A 12801-nucleotide genomic window follows, 5' to 3' on the forward strand; every position below is an offset into this window, starting at 1 on the left:
AAAATTAAATACAAAACATGTAAAGGAAATCTAATCTACTGTGTGCTCTAATGCTCCAAGCACCAATTGGAAAATACTTTCTTGGACTATTTTGCTAAGTATAGATTCCACAGTTAGATAAATCTACAATCAACTGGTTGAATACACTTGCATGATTTAAACTTGCATGAATGTGAAATCTAAACCTAAAAACTTGAAAACAATCACAAAAATAAAATGACATACTTGAATGAAATAAAAGCAAAACTACAAAATAAAATCTACTCTATCTTACACTCTAATATGCTCCATGACATCTACTTCACATCTCCTTCCATGTTGGGAACATCAAAGCTTTATTCAAATTCTTCAAGATTGCAAAGTACAACAAGTTGAGCTAACAAAGTTTACAAAATATTTCCAAAGCTTTCCAAAAGCTATGAAAAAAACTACTAAATGAAGGATAGAGATCTCCAATTTATACAAAAAGATGAGAAGTCATCTCATTAATGAGAGTCCATGAATCTCTCCCTATACCTCTAGATTTCTAATCAAAATAGGAAATGATAAGACACATGTCTTCTTAGAGTTTCAATGCAAATAGGAAATGTGACACATATCCTCATGATCTCATGATCCTCTCCACTTAAATTCGAATTTGGTCATGGGATGCCACATAAAGGTCTTCTAGAAGCTTCCTTTTGCCAGACACATATCAACAATCTCATCCCATTTGTCAGGTATAAGCATCTGCACATTATTTTCTAATTTTTAACCATAGATTCACTTAAAAATTCTAAGAATAATAAAGTTTAAAAAAACATAAATGTGACCCAATGATAATGAGAGTGAGATTAATGTAGTGATATGGTAGTGAAATGAAGGTGAAATGGAGGTGATATAATGGACATGATAATGAAAGTGTAATGGAAGTGAATGAAAATTTCAAGACCCAACATACCCCTCAACTAAAGCTATTGCATGTCCTCATGCCATATATACTACATTAACCCTTTTGATCCTTGAGCTTTGGCTTAACATTGCATGATATTATTTGATAACTTCATACTTCTGCAAAGTGTTTTACTTGAGTTGCAACATGGTTGGTTCTTGTGTTACAACAATATTTTATTGTTGCATTCAATTTTGATCTTTGAACTTTGCATAATGATAATTTGATTATTGTTGCAAAGCGTATCCTTATTGGATTGCATCATTGTTGGTTCTTGTGTGACAACCATGATTGTGTTTATATCCAATTATTCTTTGAGCGCTTTTGAAAAGCCATTGTATGCTCATAATAATAATGTAATAGTTAATATATTTTGAAAGTATGTGGACTTCTGAATATGATATGAACATGGAAATATATCAATATGAATGTATTCCCCCCCCCCCCCCCTACTGATGGTATTGGCAATTTTATCAAATAAGGAAGAGAAATGTTTTTCCAACAATTATCATTCTATCTTTTTATGGAATTTTATGGTAAAAAGTTAGAAAATAACGTACTTTAACTTACCCTTTGGAAATGGATGAGTTGTATGTGTGGTGGCTACAAAATTCTGATCATAATCTTCTTCAAGTGGCTGGACAAAAAGAGTCATGGATAAAAGAGTCAAGATGACTTTTTATTGCTTCTACTAAAACTTGTTGAATCTACTATTGAATAGTGCTTATGTGTTTTATATCTGCTCCAAAATGCTGAAAATAATAGTCTTCATGTCTTCAAAACTTACTGGCACAATTCCTACTATGTGAATAGATGTTCTGATGTCAAACATAGCAGGAAATTGTTGACTTAGTGCCCATTAATGGATGCCACTAGTCAACATAAGAACTCTCACCATTGATGACAATGAGATTCAAGATGCCCAAACACATGTTGCTAGGTACGAGTAAATTTACCAATGTCGAGTCACCTAGAAGATCTTATGAACAAGGGACATTAATGTATTCCCATTGTTTGTTAGCATGAGGACTTGTCATTAGGGCATGCAAGCCTCAAGGTGTTTTTGCAAACAATTTAGACTCAAAGGACTAGGGATTCAATAATTTGCATTGAAACAAGGTTTATTTGCGAAATGAAAATGATAGGAAAGGGGAAATGAAAATGGAAGATGGCAATGGAAGGAAATAATGGAACTGGTAGTAAGCATGTAACTGAGCCTCTTGCTTTTATTTGTGGGTTATGATTGGACAAAAAGTAATGAAAATGTATGTGAATGTAAATGGAAAATATGAAGGAAAATGACGTGAATGGTTTATTATGAAGTATGGATGTAATGGAGACAATACTATCTGAATGTTTTGCAAGTGTTTGGATCTAATTTTGTATTAACATGTTTCTTCTTTTTTGCTGATCATCCTCTTATGAAACGAATTGGTCTCTTAAGAGAGACACTATTCACTTGTAGTCATTTGTCCTTCCTCCTGGAACTTGCAAAGAAAAATAATACTTCTTCTGCAATGGAATGTAAGACTATCAGAAGAGAGAGGTGATCAATCTTGTTAGTTATGATATTTACACAGAAAACTAAGAATTTGTATTAATGAAACAAGTTCACAAAGGAAAAACAAAAGAATTTATACCTTCTTCGGAATTAGTGCCTCAAGTTAATTGTTATATCTTTTCAGCAATTTATTTCATTATTTACTATTTCAAACTTTGATGATGGATTTTGCATTATGTAAAACTTGTCGATATCTTTCCAACGACACTGGAATCCTCGAAATTTGATTTCGTATGAGAAATTTAGGCTGATTTGAATAGTGAGGTTTTTCAGCTACAAAATTGATGTTTAGCTGCGGAATGGCTTTAGCGGCGGAACGACTTTACTACGGAACGAATTTAGCTATGGAACATGCAGAGTTTCTGTAGCTAAAATTCTTCAACAAAAAGTTAGCCATTCATTTTTCATCATCAGTCCAAAATTTAATCAATACATTTTAGAAAAGTGAGCAAATAATCTACTTATTTCATTGATTCAATTTTTTTTATTTCTTTTTAAGCATAGGAAATGTAATTATTCTCTTCATCTGAAAGTGTGAACATCTTATGTTATAATTGCAATTTACAGCCTCCCCTTCGTGCATGCTATTATTTATATCCAATGCCCTGATCGTGTAGCATAATATGCGGATTATAGTTCACAAGAATCTGAGATGGATACTTTATGCGTTATATTCAATTTCCTCTCCAGCAAATGTAGGTAACCCATTTTGGACAAAATAAAGAGGTTTTAATAAGTTTGGGCAAGCATAACACGCACTTATATGCAACTTTGGAAGGAATTACAGTTTGCACAGATGCCAAAGCTGAGCTTCCAATTACAAAGTGCTAAAGAGACAATAAATGAAGAATATATGGAGAAACGTGAGCATGGCCACTGAGCTTCAATCCACCGGCACTTCAACCTCCATCTTCAATCCTGACATGCCAAGAATCTTGACAAAATCTTCAACTGTCAAACCGCATTCTTTTGAATATCCTGCTTCCTCCAAAACTTGACCCACAACTTGCTGTCATTCTCTTCAAAAATAAGAGATCACACAACACTTCGAGTGCCACTTTCTCACTGCCATCTGAATCATAAACCTTGAAGATGAATTCAATATTTTGTCGAATACTTGCTCTGGAACTGAAGGATGATAAAAAAAAACTAAGAAATATTTGAAGTTCAAACCATCCAACATTCTCAGCGATCTTTGAGAAAGTGGATTCACTGCAAACTCTAGAATAGATAAGAATTCATCTACTGAGATAAGCCCCTTCTCATTATGATCAAGTGCACAGAACCATTGATACAAGGAAACTATTTCCCGCTGTGAAAACAAGTGATCGTTACACAAAGAATCGAAAACAAAATGAATTTTCCAAGTGCTCGTATACATAGGAAGGCTGCCGAAGTAAAAGCGAGGAACTTGGTGTAATAAAGGAACAATAGGGTTGTGAAAAGCCATATCTATCTAGGTTAACTCATGTAGTTAGCTGTTAAACATGTGTAATGGTAAAGTACGAGTTAAAAATGGACATGAGATTATTAGCATTGAAGGCGGGAGGCATGGCGTGATTCGTATTTGACTCTTTAGATTTGCTATATGGATGTTTAATTTTAAAATTGAATTTTCTTTCCTCAAATGTGTCATATTCAAACAGTATTCCTGAAGCACACTGTGTTTAAAACAACACTCTGTTCATTAAATAAAATCTGTTTCTCCTCACGCGGCATGCCAAATGGGGCTTTAGAGAACCGAGAAATTCTCCCAAACCATTGCAAAAATATTCAAAACTATTTTTCGGTTGTCTAATTGATCTCGTTCCCAAGAAAACCCAATTTTTTGTTTTTCCTAATTCCTTTTCATTTGGCCAGAATGTGCAGTTAAATTTTGATGTGTTTTTGTAGTTCTGTGTTTTTCTAGCAAATGTTGTGGTTGAAATTTTTTTATTTGCAGGTCTGTTGGTTATGCCTATTGGTTCCTGATCGTTTCGGGAAATTCTTGCAAAGATTTTATGAGCACCCACAACTTCGATAACTCTCGCAAAGCCCTTAGAGAGTCCTCTAGATGGCCGTTTGAAGCCTGGTTGAATGCATATTTTGATGTTGGCTTTGATATCAGACGTGGTCACCGATAAGAAATAGTGGATAAAACAGAGTTAGCAAACAAATCCAACAAATCAAACATGGCACTTGATGTAAATTCTTTGCCGGTAAATGATACTTTGGAATTTGTTAAAATGCCACCGCACCTTTTATGTCAAATGAAACTCATCTTGCTTGCACAAAGATGGATTTGTCTCTCACCATTCTAATATACAAATCAACATTTTCCTATTGAACTAAAGCTCAAATGATTTTCACAATTAGAATTTTCATTGACAGGTTTTGATGAAGACCTAATAACAACAACGGATTGGAATCTAATGGTTCCCAATTTCAGGCAGCAAAGGCTTCAAGGTAAATGTACTGAAAATAGGACGTTGACTGAGGTCTTAAGCTGGTTTTTTATCGATCTGGGTTGGATGACTAGGATACAATCCATGTCAAGATGATTCTAGAGATTCCCGAGTGGTCGGTTACTTCATTTGATGCCTATAACCTGCTAAACGTTGGAAATAGCTACGGAACACATACTTAGTTGCGGAACAGGGCGACGTTCCATAGCTAATTTGCAAAATCTTATTAAATATAACATAGGTTTTTTAGGGTCACTACAAACCATAACCAGTCAATCTTGGACAGCTAAACCTATCAAAGCAGTTGAATTTTTTATTGTTTTTTTTCAATTGAATCAAATGAAATGATGAGTTTTTTCTTCTTTTTCTTTTTTTTTTCTTTTTTTTTTTTAACATAAAAATTCTTTTTCTGATTCTCCAGGTCACACAAAGTGCAGGAGGAGAGCATCCTTGAGAAATTATTAATTCTTTTAGATGTAAAAGATAAGGTCTTCTAGTTACACTTCCTCGGCAATGAGGCCAAAATGTCTAGTCAATGTAGTGTCCTTAATTGCTCCACATAAATTATCAATCCAGGTATCGTAAACTGATGAAGTGTGGTGCACCATATGTGCTTAGTCAACCTTTTTCTTATTTCGTTGTTTTATAGTTTATGTTGTTTTTGGGGGTTTTGTTTCTTATGATTAAGGAAATTAATCTAAGAAAGAAAAGTTATGCTTCTAGATGAAAATATCTAAATGTTAATGGACAACTAAATCTAATGACTTTTAATGTTAAAATCTAATTTCTAAAGAAGGGAGAAAAGGAAATGAACATTAGATAAAAATAAATCAAAACTTTGAATAGTTACATTAATCTAAGCCAGAAAAAAGTCTATGAAATGAAAGAAAAATGATAACAACTAAATGAAGTGTTTTATCACTTTGCTATACAATTTTGGGAGAACTACCTCCTTGTGATAGCATTTTGAGGGACTCCATACTTCATTGTTCTAAAACTGAAAATGAAATTTAAATGAAAGACTAAGACTAAAAGTGAAATTGCAACTAATCTACTATAATAGCTAAATGAAGTGTTTTATCACTTTGCTACACAATTTTGGGAGAACTACCTCCTTGTGATAGCATTTGGAGGGATTCAATACTTCATTGTTCTAAAACTAAAAATGAAATTGCAACAAAATTAAATACAAAACATGTAAAGGAAATCTAATCTACTGTGTGCTCTAATGCTCCAAGAACCAATTGGAAAATACTTTCTTGGACTATTTTGCTAAGCATTGATTGCACAGTTAGATAAATCTACAATCAATCGGTTGAACACACTTGCATGAATTAAACTTGCATGAATGGGAAATCTAAACTTGAAAACTTGAAAACAATCACAAAAATAAAATGACATACTTGAATGAAATAAAAGAAAAACTACAAAATAAAATCTATTCTATCTTACATTCTAATATTCTCCATGACATCTACTTCACATCTCCTTCCATGTTGGAAACATCAAAGCTTTATTCAAATTCTTCAAAATTGCAAATTACAACAAGTTTAGCTAACAAAGTTTATAAAATCTTTCCAAAGCTTTCCAAAAGCTACCAAAAAAAACTACTAAATTAAGGAGAGAGATCTCCAATTTATACAAAAAGATGAGAAGTCATCTCATTAATGAGAGTCCATGAATCTCTCCCTATACCTCTAGAGTTCTAATCAAAATAGGAAATGATAAGACACATGTCTTCTTAGAGTTTCAATACAAATAGGAAATGTGACACATATCCTCACGATCCCATGATCCTCTCCACTTAAATTCGAATTTTTCCTTGGGATGCCACATAAAGGTCTTCTAGAAGCTTCCTTTTGACCGACACATGTCAGCAATCTCATCCCATTTGTTAGGTATAAGTATATAAACATTATTTTCTAATTTTTAACCACAAATGCACTTAAAAATGCTAAGAATTAATAAAGTTTAGAAAAACATAAATGTGACCCAATGATAATGAGAGTGAGATGAATGTAGTGATGTCGTAGTGAAATTAAGGTGAAATGGAGGTGATATAATGGACATGATAATGAAAGTGTAATGGAAGTGAATGACAATTTCAAGACCCAACATACCCCCCAACTAAAGCTATTGCATGTCCTCATGCAATTTATATTACATTAATTCTTTTGATCCTTGAGCTTTGGCTTAACTTTGCATGATATTATTTGATAACTTCATACTTCTGCAAAGTGTTTTACTTGAGTTGCAACATGGTTGGTTCTTGTGTTACAACCATATTTTGTTGTTGCATTCAATTTTGATCTTTGAACTTTGCATAATGATAATTTGATTATTGTTGCAAAGTATATCCTTATTAGATTGCATCATCACTGGTTCTTGTGTGACAACCATGATTGTGTTTGTATCCAATTATCCTTTGAGCACTTTTGAAAAGCCATTGTATGCTCATAATAATAATGTAATAGTTAATATATTTTGGAAGAATGTGGACTTCTAAACATGATATGAACATGGAAATATATCAATATGAATGTATTCCCCCCCAAATGATGGTATTGGCAATTTTATGAAATGAGGAAGAGAAATGTTTTTCCAACAATTATCGTTCTAGCTTTTTATGGAATTCTATGGTAAAAAGGTATAAAATAATGTACCTTAACTTACCCTTTGGAAATGGATGAGTTGTATGTGTGGTGGCTACAAAATTCTGATCATAATCTTCTGCAAGTGGCTGGACAAAAAGAGTCATGGATCATGGAATAGAATGTAGAATTTCACCTGCTTCATGGTTGCATAAATGGTGGATGAGATGGTGAAAGTGGATCCTTTATTTTATTTGTTAAATCTTCTCTATCTATTGCAAAATTCTGAAATGATATAGTCTTCACCTGCTACAAAACTTGTTGGTACAATTCTAGTCATTCAAATAAATGTGTTGTTTTCGAGCATGAATAGAAGTCATTGGATTACCAGCCATTTATAAATTTTGTTAACCAATGCAAGGAAAAATCGTCATTAATGTCAACGACTGCCAAGAAACTTAAGTACATCTTGCAATGTATGAATAAATGAGTTGATGTCGGGCCACTTGTAAGATCCAATGATCAAGGGACATTGATCTATTCCCATGATTGTTGGCGAGACAACTTGTCATTGATGCATACAAGCCTAAAGGTGCTAATAAGGACTCTAGCGTTGAACCTAGATAATGTGTTGATGTCGATAGGCCAAGACTTGTTAGAAAGGAGGCATAAATGAATCCCCCATCATCCATTACGAGTATGGAATAATGATTTTGGAAGGACTATGAATGGAAAATGTTGCAATGGTTCAAGGTTTATTTTATGGAAAGGAAAATGAGAAGAGGGTAAACAAGTGAATGGAAAGTAAAAGGAAAAATCCAAATGTAATCAAAATGAGTGTCACTATTAATGGGTTAATGAATGGAAATTATGGAAAACGTGAATGAAAAATGTAAGTGGAAAACATAAGAACAAAACGTGCAACTCTTTGTAAGGAAAATGGTGATCATGTGTAGAGAAAATGCTTAGATAGCTTGTGAGCTTGGAGAGGAAAAATGATGGCATTTATGGATGATAGAAATGGATTTAATTGGTTCTTGTTTCTTGAAATTGGTCGTAGAAAACCAATCATGCATAATTGGCTTCCTTCAATTCTCTGATTTCCCTGGAACCTGAAAATAAATATGGCATTAATATGGCAATAAAAAATAAGTGTGTTGAAAGAGAAGTGATCAATTTCTCTAGGTACATACGAAAACAATTCATAATTAATAGGTTCATGACGTGTTTTCATTTCAAAGGGTTAGTCCAATTTCACAATTTCCATAATAAATATGATTTCTAAAAAAAGAATTCCTCAATTTATGTTTGAATCATAGCATTTTATAAAGATAAAGAAATATTATTTGTGAATGCTTGATGATTCCTACAAAACAATCTTTAGTCAAAAATTCATCAATCAATCCTGCAGATAAAGAGACTTCCAGTTCTTCTTCTTTCCTACATCGTGCTTGAAAACATAATCCTTAGTCAAATCCAATGAAACATTTTTATCATGAATTTATGATTAGAATGCATTGTTGACAAATAGATCATTGAGTTAAATACAAAGCTGCAGAATTGTTTTTCAACTGTAGAATTATTGTGTAGATGCAGAATTGCGTAGTTTCTGTAGCTAAAATCCTGAATAGACAATTATGTACACACAGTTATGCATTTTTGTCATGAAAAAATAACCAGCCCAATCTTAAAATTAATCAATACCTCTTCCAGAAATATTAGCAAATAGAACATTTTTTTATGAAAAAGGAAAGGTAATTCCAATCTTCTTATTTCTACCTGTAAATCTTCTTTGGATGAACAGTGGCAGAAAGATTTCCAGTTGTTGATGTCATTGCCTTTTTTCTGTTCTTGTCTATACTTGTATGCAGTGATTGTTATGAAGGCGTAAACCACGATTCTGGTAAAATACAAATAGCTGACAACAATTTAAAATTACCTAAAAAACGGTCAGTTTTGTCAAGTTCCTAACTTCCTTCTTACCAATCTTGAAGGCTTCACAAAGATTCTTGATCGACCAAAAAATTGGAAGAATGATTGCATAACAACAGATAATATCTATAAGAAAAAATTCCTTCTCCCACACAAATCAATCTTTTGTAAAAGGTCTAGTCTCAGCGATAACTATGCTTGTAATCTTAGAAATTGCTGATAGGATTCATGGTAAGCACTGTGTTGCGGTTTTGCAATATTAGCCTTTACCTTACTATCTCCCTCTCCAATCTCGATGTTACTGAGTCTATCAACACAAGCCTGAGGTTCTCCACGAGTAGCAAAATGAACAAAACCAAAGTCTTTATGCTGGGCAAAGGCCATATTTTTCGATAATTGAACTTTCTCAATTTGACCAAACTTCTTGAGTTCCTCTTTAACTCACTCTTCATCCCAAGATGCAGGCAATCCATCATGGAATACGAACTTAACCTGTACCATTTATTCCTCATCAGGCTAAATGGAAGAGTCAGCAAATGCAACCTTTTCACTCCTGTCACAACATCTCTCTTTTGAAGAAGTTTGTATGCAGTCATAGCACATTGGTGATTTGTGAACTCCAAGAAATACTGTACTACTCAACATCTCTGTTGTGGATCTACCTCTTGTAGATCAGGAAATCAAATCCGTTGCAAGACCACAACTAAAGCCTATACATTTAATTAAAAACCATTTTTCTCACTCAATCTAGTAAATAAGGCTCCAGAGAAGCATGAAAATCTCTCAAATGGTTATGAATTTTGGGGAAATGCACAAGGTAAACATAATTCACCCCATTGTAAGAAAAACCCGTGTTTTATTTTTCGGAGATTCATTTTCATTTGATCACAAAATGCATTTAAAAAATGATGTTTTAACTTCTGCATATTTGGCCTCTACTCAGGTAACTACTGGGTGAAGTTCATTTTTTTATTTTCTACAGTCCAGAATTGAATTGCTAGAACAATGTTCATGATCTAGATAGGATCTACAATAATTTCTATTGTAAATCCACCAAAACAATGAAGCATGTCTTTGCGATTTTGTTTGTTGGCTAGAAGGAGCAAAGATTTCAAATCCATATGCATCTGAATCAGGTGGATATTTGTCAAAATTTCTTACATCTGAGAAATATTACTACACTCATTGAGGTCTTGACAAAAATCATCCTCCTGACTCTTATGCCCTGCACTCCAATCTCGATTTTTTAACGGTTCTCAATATACGAGATCTATCAAAATCTTTGAGCTATGGCTTCAAACAGCAGTGGGGCAGAACTAAAGAAAGAGAAAATCACCCTCATATTTGATCCTTGACACCTACGGCTGCCAACAATTACAAAAAAATATGCCAAAAAGCTAGATATGCAATGAATTAAATTAAATTCAAAGCAATATTTTTACTCTTTTATGATGAATTTTGAATTTCGATTTTAAGCTAACGCATTAGAAAAAAATTCTTCCAAGTCGCACGAGAACCATTTTTAGTTTGTCAATTCTTTTGGGAATGAAAAATAGAGTAGAGAATTGATTTCAGAATTTTCATTTTCCTTATTCAAAAACATTATTTTTTTTATATTATTTTTTTATTAATTGAAAATCTAACATGATTTTTTCTTTTTTATTGAAAATCACAGCATGATTTTTTTATTGGAAATATTTTTGTGAGGTTAATGAAAAACAAAAACAAAAAACAAAAAAATATAAAGATTTTAAAGTCAAAAAACTAAAAAAAATGCAATCAAGAACTTAAAAAAAAAATGCAATCAAGTTTGATTTTATTTTTCCTAATTTATCTACTTGAAAGAAATTTAATTAATTTTTAAGTATATGAATGTTTCCAATGGAGCCATTTATAGATTTGACTTTCTAAAATGTTCATATCCAAATTTGCAATATGTATCTCATTGTATATAAGGACATGAGAAATCATCTTGACTTTTCGATTTGCCACAAAGATCTCTTGAAGAATGGATGAATGTCGTTGCACAATCGTGTTTTGATACCATTCCTTAATGTAGTCTTTTTGCTCCAAAGAATGTTTAATCTACATTCTAGATCGTTTGTCCATAAATGGTTAGTATCATTTTTTTAATATATTCATTTATAAAAATGACATGCAGCTAAATGATTCATGTATCTACAGGTTTTAATCATGCATCTAGAAAAAAACTGAAAAAATTTGAACTCTAGACTGAAAGCTAGTTCCTATCATTTAATTGTCAACCAGGGGGCTTTGTAAAACTTGTGAAGCGTGCGTGCATTGTATATGCTAGAAATTAACTTTCAATTTAGATCAATCTAACTACAAAAACAAATATCGAGAAACCAAATTCACCTATTCTAATTCAACAATCAATTCAAAAGAAATTATAGTACAATTATAGTACAACACATGAAATTGAAATCTCAATCTATCACACTTGCACAAATTGAAATGTTAATCTACCACAGTTACAGGAATTGAAATTGCATGAAATGAAATCTACTCTAAGGGATAATGTGTGCATTATCAAATCATGATCCTATGAAATGAATAATCAAAACCACATGACACGAAATGAAAGAAAAAACAATCATTCTTAACCTTTGACACAGCAAAAGTTATGAAAGAAAATAAAAACATTTACTCTTAACCTCTCACACAGGAAAATATATGAAAGAAGTAAATCTTAACCTATGAAAGCAATAAATCTTAATATATGAAAAACAATAAATCTCACGCATAGTAGTTGGTCAATCCAAAAGTATGAGAGATGGCAAGTTGAGAGGCTCCCAATGCAAGAATTAGCAGAAAGAGGTGAACATCACTCATGAGCATGGTGCTAAATCTAAATTCCATTCAAACATAAGTAATATTAACTTGTACACCCGAGTATCTCAAACTTTACGCATGTCTTTGAAAGGAGAAGGATTTCCTATTTATACAAGAACATAAGAAGCTACCTCATTAATGGAGGTCCATTATTCTCTCTCTAGGTCCCTAGAAAATATCATAGAGTTACAACTCAAACAAGTAATGATGAGACACATATCCTCTTTTAAGTTTATCCAAATCTTCTTCCATATCTTGAAGGGAATTCGAATTTGATCACTGGAGGCCAGATAAGGGTGCCTTGGAAACTTCCAAATGACCTACACATGTCATGAAACTCAAGCCACTTTTAAGTACTACAAAGTATATGTCATTTTTCTAAGTTTTAACCATAAATTCACTTAAATTGCTAGAAATCATTAGCTTTTGGAAAACACAAATATAACCCCATGTAATCATGAAAATGGATGCTAATGAAAGATTATATGG

At 32.6% G+C, this 12801-nt stretch overlaps 1 pseudogene; it reads right to left on the bottom strand.

Annotated features, from left to right (window-relative positions):
- Positions 1-3116: 3116 nt before the first annotated feature.
- On the bottom strand, positions 3117-9843 carry LOC149235424 (uncharacterized; annotated as a pseudogene).
- Positions 9844-12801: the final 2958 nt, after the last annotated feature.

This window comes from Pinus tabuliformis, chromosome 8, assembly GCF_031772625.1.
Source record: "Pinus tabuliformis cultivar Carrire ecotype Pingquan chromosome 8, CPIR1, whole genome shotgun sequence".
Classification (NCBI taxonomy): Eukaryota; Viridiplantae; Streptophyta; class Pinopsida; order Pinales; family Pinaceae; genus Pinus; species Pinus tabuliformis.